Consider the following 17,202-nt stretch of genomic DNA (forward strand, 5'->3'; position numbering starts at 1 on the left):
CTGGGTGGGAGATAATGTGAACGTGCTGGATCCACTGTCGGCCACCCAATTGACTAATGCCTGTACCTGCTCAGGCCTTACCATCCTTAGAACGGCATTGGGCCCCACCATATATCGCTGTAAATTCTGGCGGCTACTGGGACCTGAGGTAGTTGGTACACTAGGACGTGTGGATGTGGCAGAACGGCCACGTCCTCTCCCAGCACCAGAGGGTCCACTAACACCACCACGACCATGTCCACGTCCGCGTCCCTTACTAGATGTTTTTCTCATTGTTATGGTTCACCACAACAACAAATATATTATTTGGCCCAATGTATTGTATTCAAATTCAGCGGGATATAAATTTGAGGCCTAGTATTTAGGCGCTGGGTGACCGGTATGGATTTAGTGACAGAATTAGACTTGGAAATGCACAGAAGCGTGTGTGTGTGAAGTTATTCTGAATGACCCAATGTGCACCTTGAATATTATATACCCTTTTAGGGATAGATTTCAAATAGCTCTGATATAGCAGAAACCACTAAATTATGAAATTGCTAAATTGGGAATTGTATTTCAACCCAGAACAAAAAATGTGCTTTGACGGACACTAAATAACTTTCCCAGCCACAACAGGACAGCGTTAACGAGAGATTTAGCAGGATATAAATTTGAGGCCTAGTATTTAGGCGCTGGGTGACAGGTATGGGTTTAGTGACAGAATTAGACTTAGAAATACACAGTAGCGGGTGTGTGTGAAGTTATTCTGAATGACCCAATGTGCACCTTGAATATTATATACCCTTTTAGGGATAGATTTCAAATAGCTCTGATATAGCAGAAACCACTAAATTATGAAATTGCTAAATTGGGAATTGTATTTCAACCCAGAACAAAAAATGTGCTTTGACGGACACTAAATAACTTTCCCAGCCACAACAGGACAGCGTTAACGAGAGATTTAGCAGGATATAAATTTGAGGCCTAGTATTTAGGCGCTGGGTGACAGGTATGGGTTTAGTGACAGAATTAGACTTAGAAATACACAGTAGCGGGTGTGTGTGAAGTTATTCTGAATGACCCAATGTGCACCTTGAATATTATATACCCTTTTAGGGATAGATTTCAAATAGCTCTGATATAGCAGAAACCACTAAATTATGAAATTGCTAAATTGGGAATTGTATTTCAACCCAGAACAAGAAATGTGCTTGAACGGACACTAAATAACTCGCCCAGCTACAGCACTAAGGACAGATTTAGCTGGATATAAATTTGAGGCCTAGTATTTAGGCGCTGGGTGACAGGTATGGGTTTAGTGACAGAATTAGACTTGGAAATGCACAGTAGCGGGTGTGTGAAGTTATTCTGAATGTCCCTATGTGCACCTTCAATATGATCTACCCTTTTAGGGATAGATTTCAAATAGCTCTGATATAGCAGAAACCACTAAATTATGAAATTGCTAAATTGGGAATTGTATTTCAACCCAGAACAAGAAATGTGCTTGAACGGACACTAAATAACTCGCCCAGCTACAGCACTAAGGACAGATTTAGCTGGATATAAATTTGAGGCCTAGTATTTAGGCGCTGGGTGACAGGTATGGGTTTAGTGACAGAATTAGACTTGGAAATGCACAGTAGCGGGTGTGTGAAGTTATTCTGAATGTCCCTATGTGCACCTTCAATATGATCTACCCTTTTAGGGATAGATTTCAAATAGCTCTGATATAGCAGAAACCACTAAATTATGAAATTGCTAAATTGGGAATTGTATTTCAACCCAGAACAAGAAATGTGCTTGAACGGACACTAAATAACTCGCCCAGCTACAGCACTAAGGACAGATTTAGCTGGATATAAATTTGAGGCCTAGTATTTAGGCGCTGGGTGACAGGTATGGGTTTAGTGACAGAATTAGACTTGGAAATGCACAGTAGCGGGTGTGTGAAGTTATTCTGAATGTCCCTATGTGCACCTTCAATATGATCTACCCTTTTAGGGATAGATTTCAAATAGCTCTGATATAGCAGAAACCACTAAATTATGAAATTGCTAAATTGGGAATTGTATTTCAACCCAGAACAAGAAATGTGCTTGAACGGACACTAAATAACTCGCCCAGCTACAGCACTAAGGACAGATTTAGCTGGATATAAATTTGAGGCCTAGTATTTAGGCGCTGGGTGACAGGTATGGGTTTAGTGACAGAATTAGACTTGGAAATGCACAGTAGCGGGTGTGTGAAGTTATTCTGAATGTCCCTATGTGCACCTTCAATATGATCTACCCTTTTAGGGATAGATTTCAAATAGCTCTGATATAGCAGAAACCACTAAATTATGAAATTGCTAAATTGGGAATTGTATTTCAACCCAGAACAAGAAATGTGCTTGAACGGACACTAAATAACTCGCCCAGCTACAGCACTAAGGACAGATTTAGCTGGATATAAATTTGAGGCCTAGTATTTAGGCGCTGGGTGACAGGTATGGGTTTAGTGACAGAATTAGACTTGGAAATGCACAGTAGCGGGTGTGTGAAGTTATTCTGAATGTCCCTATGTGCACCTTCAATATGATCTACCCTTTTAGGGATAGATTTCAAATAGCTCTGATATAGCAGAAACCACTAAATTATGAAATTGCTAAATTGGGAATTGTATTTCAACCCAGAACAAGAAATGTGCTTGAACGGACACTAAATAACTCGCACAGCTACAGCACTAACGACAGATTTAGCTGGATATGAATTTGAGGCCTAGTATTTAGGCGCTGGGTGACAGGTATGGGTTTAGTGACAGAATTAGACTTGGAAATGCACAGTAGCGGGTGTGTGAAGTTATTCTGAATGTCCCTATGTGCACCTTGAATATTATATACCCTTTTAGGGATAGATTTCAAATAGCTCTGATACAGCAGAAACCACTAAATTTTTAAATTGCTAAATTGGGAATTGTATTTCAACCCAGAACAAAAAATGTGCTTTGACGGACACTAAATAACTTTCCCAGCCACAACAGGACAGCGCTAACGAGAGATTTAGCGGGATATAAATTTGAGGCCTAGTATTTAGGCGCTGGGTGACCGGTATGGATTTAGTGACAGAATTAGACTGGGATATGGCCAAAAAATAACCACACTATTGCTGGTTAAATGCACTTGGTGATGGGCGCAGCTTGCCCCTGATGTAGTATATGGCCAAAAAATGAACAGACTATTGCTGGTTAAATGCACTTGGTGTCACAGCTTGACCAACCACACTACTGAGGGTTAAATGCACTTGGTGACGGGCGCAGCTTGCCCCTGATGTAGTATATGGCCAAAAAATGAACAGACTATTGCTGGTTAAATGCACTTGGTGACGGGCGCAGCTTGCCCCTGATTTAGTATATGGCCAAAAAATGAACAGACTATTGCTGGTTAAATGCACTTGGTGTGATAGCTTGACCAACCACACTACTGAGGGTTAAATGCACTTGGTGACGGGCGCAGCTTGCCCCTGATGTAGTATATGGCCAAAAAATAAACAGACTATTGCTGGTTAAATGCACTTGGTGTGACAGCTTCACCCTGATGTAGGCTTTAGCCAAAAAACAAACGCACCATTGAGGGTTAAATGCACTTGGTGACAGGCGCAGCTTGCCCCTGATGTAGTATATGGCCAAAAAATAAACAGACTATTGCTGGTTAAATGCACTTGGTGTGACAGCTTCACCCTGATGTAGGCTTTAGCCAAAAAACAACCACACCATTGAGGGTTAAATGCACTTGGTCGCAGCTTGTGCTGGCGCACCACAAGACACAAAATGGCCGCCGATCACCCCAGAAAAATGTGACTGACAAACGGTCTGGGCAGCCTAAAAACAGTGAGCAATTGAGGATCAGCAGCTCAATGATCCACAGCTGCAGATCGATCAGTTAATCAAGTCCTTTGGAGGAGTTAATCTGCCTAATCTCGCCCTACTGTCGCAGCCGCAACCTCTCCCTACGCTAATCAGAGCAGAGTGACGGGCGGCGCTATGTGACTCCAGCTTAAATAGAGGCTGGGTCACATGGTGCTCTGGCCAATCACAGCCATGCCAATAGTAGGCATGGCTGTGATGGCCTCTTGGGGCAAGTAGTATGACGCTTGTTGATTGGCTGCTTTGCAGCCTTTCAAAAAGCGCCAAGAAAGCGTCACAAAAGCGCGAAGAAAGCGACGAACACCGAACCCGAACCCGGACTTTTACGAAAATGTCCGGGTTCGGGTCCGTGTCACGGACACCCCAAAATTCGGTACGAACCCGAACTATACAGTTCGAGTTCGCTCATCCCTAGTGATAGGCCTACCCAGCTTATTGGTTGAGGCCTGGAACCGCTGGGCGCTGGAGGGACCAGGAAGGGAACCCTCCTGGGCTGGGGCACCAGTCTGTGGTGTGCTGGATAGACTGGCAAGCCGCACAAGTGGGAGCCCTTAACCCGGCGAAATGTCGACAGAATAGCTCCATGTCGAGGTTCGGCCAGTCAGTGATAAACTGAAACTAGGTGAGGGCAGCGGCTGCCTTGGCCGAGAATGACCGGTGATAGTCATAGAATTTGGTGCCACCGTACTTGTACCCCAAGTCTGTGATACGGTACAAGTACGAGTCCAGTTCCTCACGTCTTTGCGGCTGGACAGAGCAGATGGTGTCTCTGAAGAGGCTGAACACTAATACAAATTCAGGAATGGATAGTTTACGGTTCAAACTGAGAACCACCGACACCTCCCCACAATTAATTATCTTGTTCTCAGACACGTCCTGAGACGCAATGAGAATAGATGCCAGGTTGACATCTTTCCCTGCTAGAATATCCCTTTTTAAGTTCTCAGGGATAAAATATGAGGGAGCAATCTGAGGGCTGGCACAGACGGTACCTGGAGCCGCGTCCTGGGACGTTGAAGGAATAGGTGGTGGGGCTGGAGATGGTGGTGCCGCCGGAGGCCAGGACTCCAATTCCCCCATTCTGGCTTAGATATTTGCCACTGAACCGGCGAGACTGCCGATGGTGGACTGCAACTGCAGCAGGGACAGCTGAATGGAGGAGAGAGAGGGCTGGTCATTAGAACCCTCTGGCTCCGTCATCAGGAGACGATAGAGTTCCGCCTTCCTAGCTGATGCAGGATGACGGATTCCTCTCCTGTTAAGCTCCACGATGAGTTTCGGAATCGTCCAGCTACGAAGGGACGGGTTACTGGCGCAACCTGACACCGAAGACCCGGGTAGGGACACATTATCATCCGACTCTGTAGCTTGGGACATCTTCATACTGCATGGGAAAGAGGTAAGCATATTCCGGATGGACTGGAATTCCGGAGGCCTGAGGCCCTGTTTATATGAAAAAACAAGCTTGCGTTGGTACGAGACCCGGAGAGGGGTGTGATCTGGTGGCACTGGATTGAAGCGAAGGAGTCCAGGATGCGGCCTGGGTGCCATGGCCAACTGCTGGATGACCCCGATCAGCAAAAATCAGGGGCCGAAGTTGCTCTGCATGAAAAAAGACCCGAGTGAATCAGGAATTTTAAAATGCGGAACACGAACCGGGTAAAGAGGAACCAACTGGACACTGCTGAAAATAACCCTGAGCGTTTCAGGCAGATACATGGAACCTGAGCGATTCAGGCAAATACATTGAATCCTGAGCGAATCAGGCAATTACATACACATTTCGTGAAGATTTCAGACACCTGGGTGCGTCGGACGAACCAGGCAAACATGGACCTGAGCGTCCCAGGCAACCGCCTGACCCTGGCAGTCCCAGGCAACCTGGCCTGGCGACTCTGGTGATCACATGGAGCCGAAGTAGAACAGAACTGAACGCACAAAACAGGGGCTGGGCAATCGGGTAACCGCATGACCGGTACTTGGCCTGAGGAATGGGGTCCCCCCGATCCCCTGAAGAAGCACCTGAGCGGCCTCGACAATCAATATGGCTGAATCAGGGACCCCTGTTGTGATGTACACTGTGTTGGAGCAATCGGCAGCAAGCAATGAATGCCATTTTTATTTATTTTTTGGAAGTGTAGGGGTTAAGGGCTGCATACACCTCCTGGTAAAAGAGGTATTGGACATCTGCAGCTCCCAGACCCTGATTCCCCCAGGATCCCTGACTCCCTCATCACATCGATCCTATGAAGGCCAGATGAAGCCTTCTCATGATGGAATGGGGGTAAGGCTGCTGAGACCCCGCCCCTGGGACGGGGTCTGGGACCGCGATATCCAAGCTGGCTGAGCGCCAGGATACCTGGAGGGGAAGCCGCCTGGACGTCGACCGGAACCACCCAACCGATGCCTGGAGGCCCCCCAGGCTGCAGACCGCGTCCGGCCGAGGAGAAGAAACGGCAGGAGGAGAAGCGGGGAGGCCGCGGCCGGCTGGAATGCGCCGAAGTTCTCACTTACCGCTGGCGCCGTACTCTGCAGGAACACGAACCTGAAGTCGCTTGAACTGGAAGTGGCGTCACGAGTCTGCCGAAGTTGGAACCATGCACAGAAAACGAGCGCCCTCCTCCTTGGACTGCTGAGTATAAGTAGGGGAGGGAGCTCCTCCCACAATTACAGGCTGTACACAGCCTTTACTATTAGTAAATGGCTTGTATTAACTTTCTCTACATGATCAATGCCACTTACTGAAGTGAGACAACCCCTTTAATATCCAAGGGCATAAAATTAATTTGTACTTTCAGCAGACCCAGTGCTGTACCTGGACATTTTATAAACCACAAAAACTTTTGGTATCATTTTGTGAACATAAACTGTATGTTAGCATCATAAAGGTTGATGGAATTTCTGTAAATTTCCCCAGAAATTCCTTTATAATGATCAGTGTTCTTGTATCATGAAATCATTCGCATGCTCTCCTCCCTCTCTGTCTGTGAGCACCTCTTAATAGAGCACAATAAAAGAAAGATGACCTTTTCCATGACTTCCAGTTTTTCTTCATTATTAAACAGGGAAGGAACATCACCAGTACTCAGGATCATGTTGATGTCTTCCAAAAATGACTCATCCTATTGCAAGAAAGAAAATTATCAATTTACAATTCAAATAATGAAGCTCAGAAGAAGGGGAAAAATAATCTTTCACTATTAATTTCTTGTACTTTTCCTGTGCAGCTATTGCAAAAAACATTTATAATTTGAAGTCCCATCTTTCTTCATCTGCTTTAACGAGCATTCCTGAAACTACTATCATTCTCATAATGGGCATTTTGAGGACTAAAGCAAGCAATTTACTGAGCAGCTTTGTTGAGTATTGATATTACAGTTTTGTGGCAAAATATCACTCTGTATGTAAGTAGCTATTATTACTGTGCTAGCAGAAGGACCCAGGGTACATTTCATTTAATGTTGTGTGTGTCGTTAAAAGACAGCATCCACTATAACAGTGACATCTACAGTACCTTGTCCCTTTAACAGTCACCTCCACAGCGGCCTGCCCCCTTAACAGTAACATCCAGAGCACCCTCCCCTTTAACAGTGACCTCCACAGTGGCTGCCCCTTTATTAGTGACCTTGATAGTACCCCGTCTCGTTAACAGTTCCACAATAACTCACCCCCTTAACACTGACTTCCACAGAGCTTAGTTCCTTTAAAATGTGACCTCCACAACAACCTGCCCCCTTAAAAATGACCTCTACAGCACCCAGCCCCTTATCACTGACCTCCATAGCATCTCGTCCCCTTAACAGTGACCTCCACAACAGCCCTCCCCCTTAACAGTGACCTCCACAGCAGCCCTCCCCCTTAACAGTGACCTCCACAGCGGAAGCCCCTTGATTAGTGACCTCCACAGTACCCAATCTCCTTAACAGTGATTTCCACAACACCCCGTCCCCTTAACAGCACTCTGCCCCTTAAAACTGACCTACATAGCGGACCGTCCCCTTAACTGTGACCTCCACAGTGTCCTGCCCCTAAGGTGGCCAGAGGTCCGATTTTAGGTCTGGATGGACACAGGGAAGTCCTTTTGAACAGTTCACTCTCAGACAGCAGCACTGTGCTGTCTGAGCATGAGCTGGTGGGACAAAGTCAACCTTCCTTCCAACCCTGCAGCTGACAGAAGTTGATTTTTACCTTCACTTTTTCAATCCCCGTCAGCTGTGGAGTGGGAGAGGCGTGGCGTACCTGGGACTAGGTGTGGTTTAGCAGGGTCTGGGGGCGGGGTTTATAATTCCATCTTTTGATGGTGGCCTGAATGGCCACCCTACCTGCCCCCTTAACTGTGACCTCCACAGCACTCCGCTCCCTTAACAGTGTCATCCACATTGCTCTGCCCCTTTAACTCTAACCTACAGCAGTAAAGAAAAATGGCTGGGTTGTTATGGAAACCTGGTGTAAAACTGTATGTATGTGGAGACTAAGGGCCTGCAAGCTTCTATTGGCTGATAAGGGTCATGTGACCAGGCTTCGTACGTGCTAGAGAGCTGAGACCCAGTCTACAACCTTCCTGGACACCTGATGTACCTGTGTTCCAAATTTCGTGATTGTAAATGTGACGGTGTGGGTTTCTTTAGCGGACAAGCACACATACACTCAGCTTTATATATTGGATATGCTGCATTACTGATATCATTTTATTTTTATGGGCAGCTATTACCTTGATTCAATTATAATGCATATTTCTTCTAATTTACATTACCATTGTTTAGCTGTACCTTTATTTGATGATCAGCAAACAGAAACACAGTTGGAATCCCGTTCTGTCCAGCAGCTTTCAACACTTTTTTTTTGATCATCTCTCCATTCACTAACCGTGTATGATTTCAGAATACTAACTTGATAAACTTCAATGTCTGCCATGAACGCTGCAAGTCTTGTGGCAGACTGGCGTCCAGTCCCTCCAATTCCTGATCACAATGAGGATATACAATTTAAACATTAAACTAATACACATATAATTGATGTCAGTATGTTATAGCAGTAATAATAATTTTATTGTCATTTCTTATTTAAATTCTTAATTATTTTCTGTAGTGCAACTGCATACATAACAAAATTATTCTACAAACATATGATTAAATCAGTAAAATCTATTTAGTTAAAGGGGTTTCCAAGATATTTAAACATTTTGCAGCTCCAGTCTCAATTGCTCTGATCCCCACTGGGCCGCTAGTGGTCATGTGCCTTTCACTGTTCATGTGACTGCAGCAGTCAATTATTGTCCTCAGTGATCTTGCATGAATTAACAGCAGGTGACCACTGAGGCCAGCCGATTGGCTGTGAAGCAGGACCAGATTGGTGGCACTGGAGCAGGGTGACATATAACAGGTGAGTAAAAAAAAAATGATGTTTTAATTTTACTCAGCAACCTGTTCTCAAATTTACATTTCATGTTAGAGTATTGGTAAAGGCCCCTGTTATCATTGTGTATGTTTGTTTCAGCCTCATCTTAGACTTTTTAGATTAGGCTGAAATGCCTTAGAATATGCCAAACATGTCTGATAGGTGGTGGAACAATGTGTGTAAAGAGGTGAATATTTCTCCCAAAGCTGGGTGAGATGAAAGGAATCCCGAAAGCTGTATGTGTTTCAGCAAAGTTAGTTTGCCTGAGCTCTTTTGTTCAGACTTCGTTTGTGGGCTGGATTTTTTGGAATAGTAGGTAGATTAGCAAATGGGAACCTACCATCCTACACCCTTACCCCAGCACAGCTATTCCTCCTTGCCTGAGGAGATACTAGGTGTGGCTACTAGAATTGTTAGTTTAGAATAAATAGAGGCCTCAGAGCCTCATGCAGTGTCAAAGTATGCTGACTATTTGACCGTGTGGCTGTGCAAAACGGTTCCTCATGACATGCTAAAAGCATAGGTGATAGAGAGAAGTTCTCTGCATCGTTATCACCCAGACGGGCACTAACTATACAAAGAGTGAGGATTTCTATACATAGAGAGAAGTTCTCTCTATAGTTAGCGCCCAGACAAGCAGTTTTTTTAAATGTTTGTCATGATTCATGTGCCATGGCTTCACACCACGTGACAGTTAACTTGACACCCTGTATTCTGCTGGGAGCCAAATGTATTTATAAGGAAATAAACATTGTTTGGACCTTTAACACCCGAAGTCTGAAAGTCTGTCATTTCTGATCCCACCACAAACCTCCAACAGTGGACATCCCATTTCTGATACCCCTTTCTGCAAGCCGAGGAAGCATTTAAAACACACACTTTTAACTATAATTTTTTAACTCATCATGTTATCTTGAAACAAAAGCCATTGAAAAGAAATTGCTTAATGAGTTGAGTTGTTTAGATAGCACGTCTCATAAAGCATGTGTGTTAACCCTGCTACATCCGTATGTCCTAACTTTGATTCGGTATACTGTAGATGTACTATACCAAACTAGAAACAAGTAGCAGTTTTAAAACATGACATATCTCAAGATCTGTACAATAACGATAGAAAAACTTACCAATGAGCAGAGCATGTCCACATGGTAGTTTCAGGATTCTACTTATTCTAGAAATGTGCTCTATGGCAAAGTGAAACATTACCAGATTCATTGGTGTCTTACTGTGCTTATTGTATTGTTGTAAAAAATGCTGCATACACTAAAATACAGAAAAAATAATTGAAGGATATTTATAGAAATGTATTAAATATGATGGCAATATACAAACCGGATTCCAAAAAAGTTGGGACACTAAACAAATTTTGAATAAAAACTGAATGCAATGATGTGGAGATGGCAAATGTCAATATTTTATTTGTAATAGAACGTAGATGACAGATCAAACGTTAAATCCGAGTAAATGTATCATTTTAAAGGAAAAATATGTTGATTCAAATTTTCACGGTGTCAACAAATCCCCAAAAAGTTGGGACAAGTAGCAATAAGAGGGTGGAAAAAGTAAATTTGAGCATAACGAAGAGCTGGAAGACCAATTAACACTAATTAGGTCAATTGGCAACATGATTGGGTATAAAAAGAGCTTCTCAGAGTGGCAGTGTCTCTCAGAAGCCAAGATCGGTAGAGGATCACCAATTCCCACAATGTTGCACAGAAAGATAGTGGAGCAATATCAGAAAGGTGTTACCCAGCGAAAAATTGCAAAGACTTTGCATCTATCATCATCAACTGTGCATAACATCATCCGAAGATTCAGAGAATCTGGAACAATCTCTGTGCGTAAGGGTCAAGGCCGTATAACCATACTGGATGCCCGTGATCTCCGGGCCCTTAAACGACACTGCACCACAAACAGGAATGCTACTGTAAAGGAAATCACAGAATGGGCTCAGGAATACTTCCAGAAACCATTGTCAGTAAACACAATCCACTGTGCCATCCGCCGTTGCCAGCTGAAACTCTACAGTGCAAAGAAGAAGCCATTTCTACGCAAGATCCACAAGCTCAGGCGTTTTCACTGGGCCAGGGATCATTTAAAATGGAGTGTGGCAAAATGGAAGACTGTTCTGTGATTTTTGGAAATCTGGGACGCCATGTCATCCGGACCAAAGAGGACAAGGACAACCCAAGTTGCTATCAACGCTCAGTTCAGAAGCCTGCATCTCTGATGGTATGGGGTTGCATGAGTGCGTGTGGCATGGGCAGCTTGCATGTCTGGAAAGGCACCATCAATGCAGAAAAATATATTCAGGTTCTAGAACAACATATGCTCCCATCCAGACGTCATCTCTTTCAGGGAAGACCCTGCATTTTTCAACAAGATAATGCCAGACCACATTCTGCATCAATCACAACATTATGGCTGCGTAGGAGAAGGATCCGGGTACTGAAATGGCCAGTCTGCAGTCCAAATCTTTCACCTATAGAGAACATTTAGCGCATCATAAAGAGGAAGGTGCAACAAAGAAGGCCCAAGACGATTGAACAGTTAGAGGCCTGTATTAGACAAGAATGGGAGAGCATTCCTATTTGTAAACTTGAGAAACTGGTCTCCTCGGTCCCCAGACATCTGTTGAGTGTTGTAAGAAGAAGGGGAGATGCCACACAGTGGTGAAAATGGCCTTGTCCCAACTTTTTGGGGATTTGTTGACACCATGAAATTCTGATTCAACATATTTTTCCCTTAAAATGGTAAATTTTCGCAGTTTAAACTTTTGTTCCGCGATTTATGTTCTATTCTGAATAAAATATTAGAAGTTGGCACCTCCACATCATTGCATTCAGTTTTTATTCACGATTTGTATAGTGTCCCAACTTTTTGGGAATCCGGTTTGTACATTGAACTTAATATTTATTGTAGGACCCAAATCTATTGGTGGTGTAGCCTATTATTCTCACGGATATGTTACACTACTGGTCCAGTATAAGTATTATATTGAGTATAATGCTACACATGTCTACTGTAAATTTTGCAGAAATCCATTTACCCAAAGTGCCATACTGGACATACCCCTTCACACTGCATAAACTTAAATTATTTTTTTATGAACCAAGAACTGCATGAACAGTCTACTATTGTAGATTTTATAGGCACATATCACTTTTTGTTTTGCACTTGTATACTGGTTAAGCTTCTTAGGTAAAGGAAACAGCATTATTCTTTGTATGCTACTCATTGCATTACTGTCCTCTTATTTAATAGAGAAACCACTAACCCCCCTCTATCTCAAAGGCTCAGGTATGCAACCTCTGCACCCCTGTAGGTGTACAATTTTAATGTATTACCTCTGAATTTACACATAATACATATTTCCAATACTCCCAATTCTGGCAAAACTGGATTATCAGCCTTTGCTTCAAGCCCTTTCCTGTCTGGATCAGTTTCTATAAAGGTGACCATACACATTACATCAATTTTCTAATGGGTATTTGATGTGTAGCTGATGTTCATTTGGTAGATGAAAGAATGTGAGGGTTGGGAATGTTGAATTTGAACATTGTTGGTCCTTTGCAAGAGAGAGAATTCTTCTTCCATAGATGTCTGGCACCATCTTATTCCTCTCTCCCTATGGAAAACATATGCACAATTGGCCAAACTGAATGTGCAAACATACAGGGATGTCAGGAAGAAAAGTTGTCTGCTAAACAAGTGTTCATCTCGTAACTATCAAAAATGCAGGGCCACCTTAAATTTTCAAGTTTACAAAAAGATCTTTAGGTGTTGATGACATTTGACCACCATCTGAATAGGTTAAATCTGTCATTAAAGTATTAGTTTGTGAAATGAGGAATATCTGAATTGTTTATGATCAAGTCACAGACCTTATATTCAGCACGGTTATTTAGTTATTTATTTTACTTATATATCACTTACATATTTCATAATGCTCTACAGACCTTTTTTTCAACCTCTCACTGCCTAATGATCTAAATTCCCTATTAGTATTTCTTTAGATCATGAGTTAAAACTGGAGTACTTGTAGGAAAACCCTTGCAAACATGAGGATTAGAGATGGCCTTGCCATTCGCCCGACGGTTGTTTTGCGGCGAACTTTGCTTGTTCGCAGTTCGCCGAATGTGCAAACATATGGCGATGTCTGCCGGCACCATATTCTTTTACATTGCTAAGAACTTTGACCCATGACACATCCATCAGGTGGTACAGGACAGCCAATTGAGACATTTCAGCACATGGACATACCCCCTACCATATATATAAACCCGATCTGGCCACAATTTTATATTCAGTCTTTTGCCAGTGTAGGGAGAGGTTGCTGTGTGGAGCAGGGACAGACTGTTAGGGACACCAAACGCTAGCTAATAGGGCCACAAAAGTCCATTTAAGGACTGGTATATTTGTCCAATCGATAGGTGTGACTTACTGAGGGGTATAATATACTTATAATATACTTTCTAACATAGAAAGTATATTTTCGTGCATTTGTATTGTGCAGCAGTTGTGTGCAGTTCTGCTGCGATACTGCAGCTACACAGAGTGACAAACGCTATTAGAGCAAATTATTTCTACTGGTGTGATATGCCAGTTGCCCCCCCAAAAAACTGATTGAAGCAGGGGTGTTATATACCAAAAAATATACTTTCCATATAGTGCATTTGGGTAGTGCAGCATTTGTTTGCAGTTTTGCTGCGTTACCTCAGCTACGCAGAGTGACAAATGCTATTGGAACAAATAATTTCAACTGGTTTGCTATACCAGTTGCCCCCCCCAAAAAAAACAGGGGTGTTACATACCAATAATATACTTTCCATATAGTGCATTTGAGTAGTGCAGCATTTGTTTGCTGTTTTGCTGTGTTACTGCAGCCACACAGAGTGGCAAATGCCATTGGAACATATTATTTCTACTGGTGTGACTTACCAGTTGCCCCCCCAAAAAACTGATTGAAGCAGGGGTGTTATATACAAATAATATACTTTCTATATAGTGCATTTGGGTAGTGCAGCATTTGTTTGCGGTTTTGCTGCATTATTGCAGCTACACAGAGTGACAAACGCCATTGGATCAGATAGTTTCTACTAGTGTGATATACCAGTTGCCCCCCCCAAAAAAAAGATTGAAGCAGGAGTGTTATATACAAATAATATACTTTCTATATAGTGCATTTGGGTAGTGCAGCATTTCTTTGCATTTTTGCTGCGTTACCTCATGTACACAATGTGACAAACGCTATTGGAACAAATAATTTTAACTGGTTTAATATACCAGTTGCCCCCCAAAAAAACTGATTGAAACACGGGTATGATTTACCTTCTTCCACAAATACTGCCCTTCTTTAGGTACTTTTGTCACAGGGTCATTTTGAAATGACAGGCAGAGGAAGAGGCAGGCCATTCTGCAGGGGTGGTAGGGGTCGGGCAGGTGCATCAGGCAGGAGCCTAAGTGGGAAGTTGCAGAAGGTGCGTGCGATTACGTCAAAGGATGCACCAGACTTGGTTTCAGTGGCTCACTCAGCCTTCCGCTTACGCACCCTCCTCATCCTCTCTATCTGCACCCTCTTCACTGTCTGCTGTGTGCACCCCCAATGATACCACCACCACCACCATATCTACTCCGCTCGAGTCAGAGGAATTATTTTCCCATCCATTACAAGACCTTACTGATGCGCAGCCATTCTTGGCATCGGATCAGGAAGATGAGGTATCAACGGCCGCCACCCAGCAGTCTGATGACAGTACCCATATAAGCCCAAGGAGGGTGGTTCCACGCTGTTGCTGCCTACTCGGATATCTCTAATGTGAGTGGTGGTGAAGGGGACGATGATGACGTGTCTATGGACGTCATGTGGGTGCCCACAAGAGAGGAAGAGGAGGGGAGTTCAGAGTAGAGACGGAGCAGCAGATAGGGAGAAGAAGGAGGAGAAGCAGGCAGAGCTTATAGTGCTCAGGAGGCAAAAAGCAGACTGCTAATGTATCTGGAACATCCACCATGCACGGTCACATCTGATGCTCCCAGGATGCTGGCACCTCGTCCTGGATCATAGCATCAAGGATTTGACAAACAAATACTCACCTAATCGATCATCTCTGACTGCAGGAAAGAAAACTTCCGCATCAAACACGGGAGCAAAAGCAGGAGCACCCACACGTGAACTGGAACCTACATCTCAGGTATACTGGTTTAGCCAGTTAGATACTTGTATATTGATGTATGCCCATGTGTTGGAAACTACTCACTGATACCCCGTGTGTTAATTTCAATACGCTCTCAGTTCCTATAGCGCAGTATCACAGCTATTATTACAAGAATTAATATTGTCTACCCATCACACAAAAAATAAAGTACTAACATGGAATCATATCCTGTATGCTAACATGACAAGAGTACCAGGGAATCTAAATATGTCCATAGTAGATTCTTTACCTACCTCAAAATAAGCAAACTAAACTTGCTTTATCTACTGAATAATCATTATTTACCACAAAAGGAGGGAAGATTCAAAAGCATAGAAAGCATCAATTAGAACAATTTATGAGAAGAGTTTGCTGCTTGACAAGTGTATCAAATAATGCATTACATTAGTATTGACTATGGCAAAATATCTTAAATTGGGTTCATCACAGTTTGGTTCTATATTGAAAAGTTTTTTTTAAGTCTGGATATAGTACCTACCTATAATGAAATACTAAAATTGTTATAGAGCTTAATATAAGCAACAAAAAGATCTGATTACCTTTTAACATCCTATTTCTTATAGTTCATTAATGAAAGACCTAAATTACATTGAACTGTAGAAGCTACACAGAAGAACCCCCTTGACATCATCTTTATAGATTAAAAAAAAAAATTGTATAAAGAATACTTCTAAAAAGGGTCCATTCACATGTCCGTAGTGTATTGCGGATCCGCAATACACCCGGCCGGCACCCCAATAGAACTGCCTATTCTTGTCCGCAATTGCGGACAAGAATAGGACATGTTCTATTTTTTTCTGCAGCCACTGTCCGGAAGATTGGAGTGACGCTCTGGAAATGCGGATGCGGACAGCACACTGTGTGCTGTCCACATCTATTCCTGCCCGCAGAATTGTGGAACAGATGCGGACCCATTCTACAGACGTGTAAATGGACCTTAAATGTGTTTAAGATCATCCTACACTCCTTGTACCTTACCTACCCATATGTGCTTTAGATAAATATTGGCCAATCCCACTGATTTTCATGAGAGATTTGCCAACAATCTAATGTTTAATGCCAAATGTTGGGGGAAAATACGATCTGGAGTCTTAAATTTCAACATGTTCTGATCCTTTGCAGGACTGATTGGCTCATCCAAGCTGTCTGTCAGTCTGGGAGCCAATCAGGGCAAGCCCTCCCCCCCACACTTCCTCTCAGGGTCATGTGAAAACCCTTCCTCCCTAGTGCCAATGAACCATGTGACTTTAAAATGAGCCCCTCCTTCGGTCTGCAGTAGCTTACCAGTAACACTAAGCCTGTCTTCTTGGCTGATACATTCCCTGCATTTGTCACCCAAAAATAGGAGGCTACAGGAGGAAATGAACATCTCTATTTTCAGCTGGATTGCAGAAGATGACATGTTTCAGGAACTGTGACTGAGAAACTGTGTGGGCAATTTTATACCCTGTTACTTTTATAATGCATTTTTAGGTATTATCATTTTTACTAATGAATTATACAGTATACACTGAACATATCTGGTTTTTTTTTTCTGCTGGCTTCTATAGGAGAATGTTGTAGACAAATTCTGTGACCTGTGCAGAGTTAATTGTGCAAGGACAGGAAAGGTCTCCTTAAACTACTATTAATGCTGAAAACTGTGTTGGATCTAATGAAGAATCTGCCTGTAGCTTACATTGTAATCTTGTCTGTGATGAGA

At 43.1% G+C, this 17,202-nt stretch overlaps 1 pseudogene; it reads right to left on the bottom strand.

Moving 5' to 3' along the window:
• Positions 1 to 17,202, bottom strand: part of LOC122925882 — a 2,558,103-nt pseudogene that overhangs the window by 569,407 nt on the left and 1,971,494 nt on the right.

This window comes from Bufo gargarizans, chromosome 2 (genome assembly GCF_014858855.1).
Source record: "Bufo gargarizans isolate SCDJY-AF-19 chromosome 2, ASM1485885v1, whole genome shotgun sequence".
Lineage (NCBI taxonomy): Eukaryota > Metazoa > Chordata > Amphibia > Anura > Bufonidae > Bufo > Bufo gargarizans.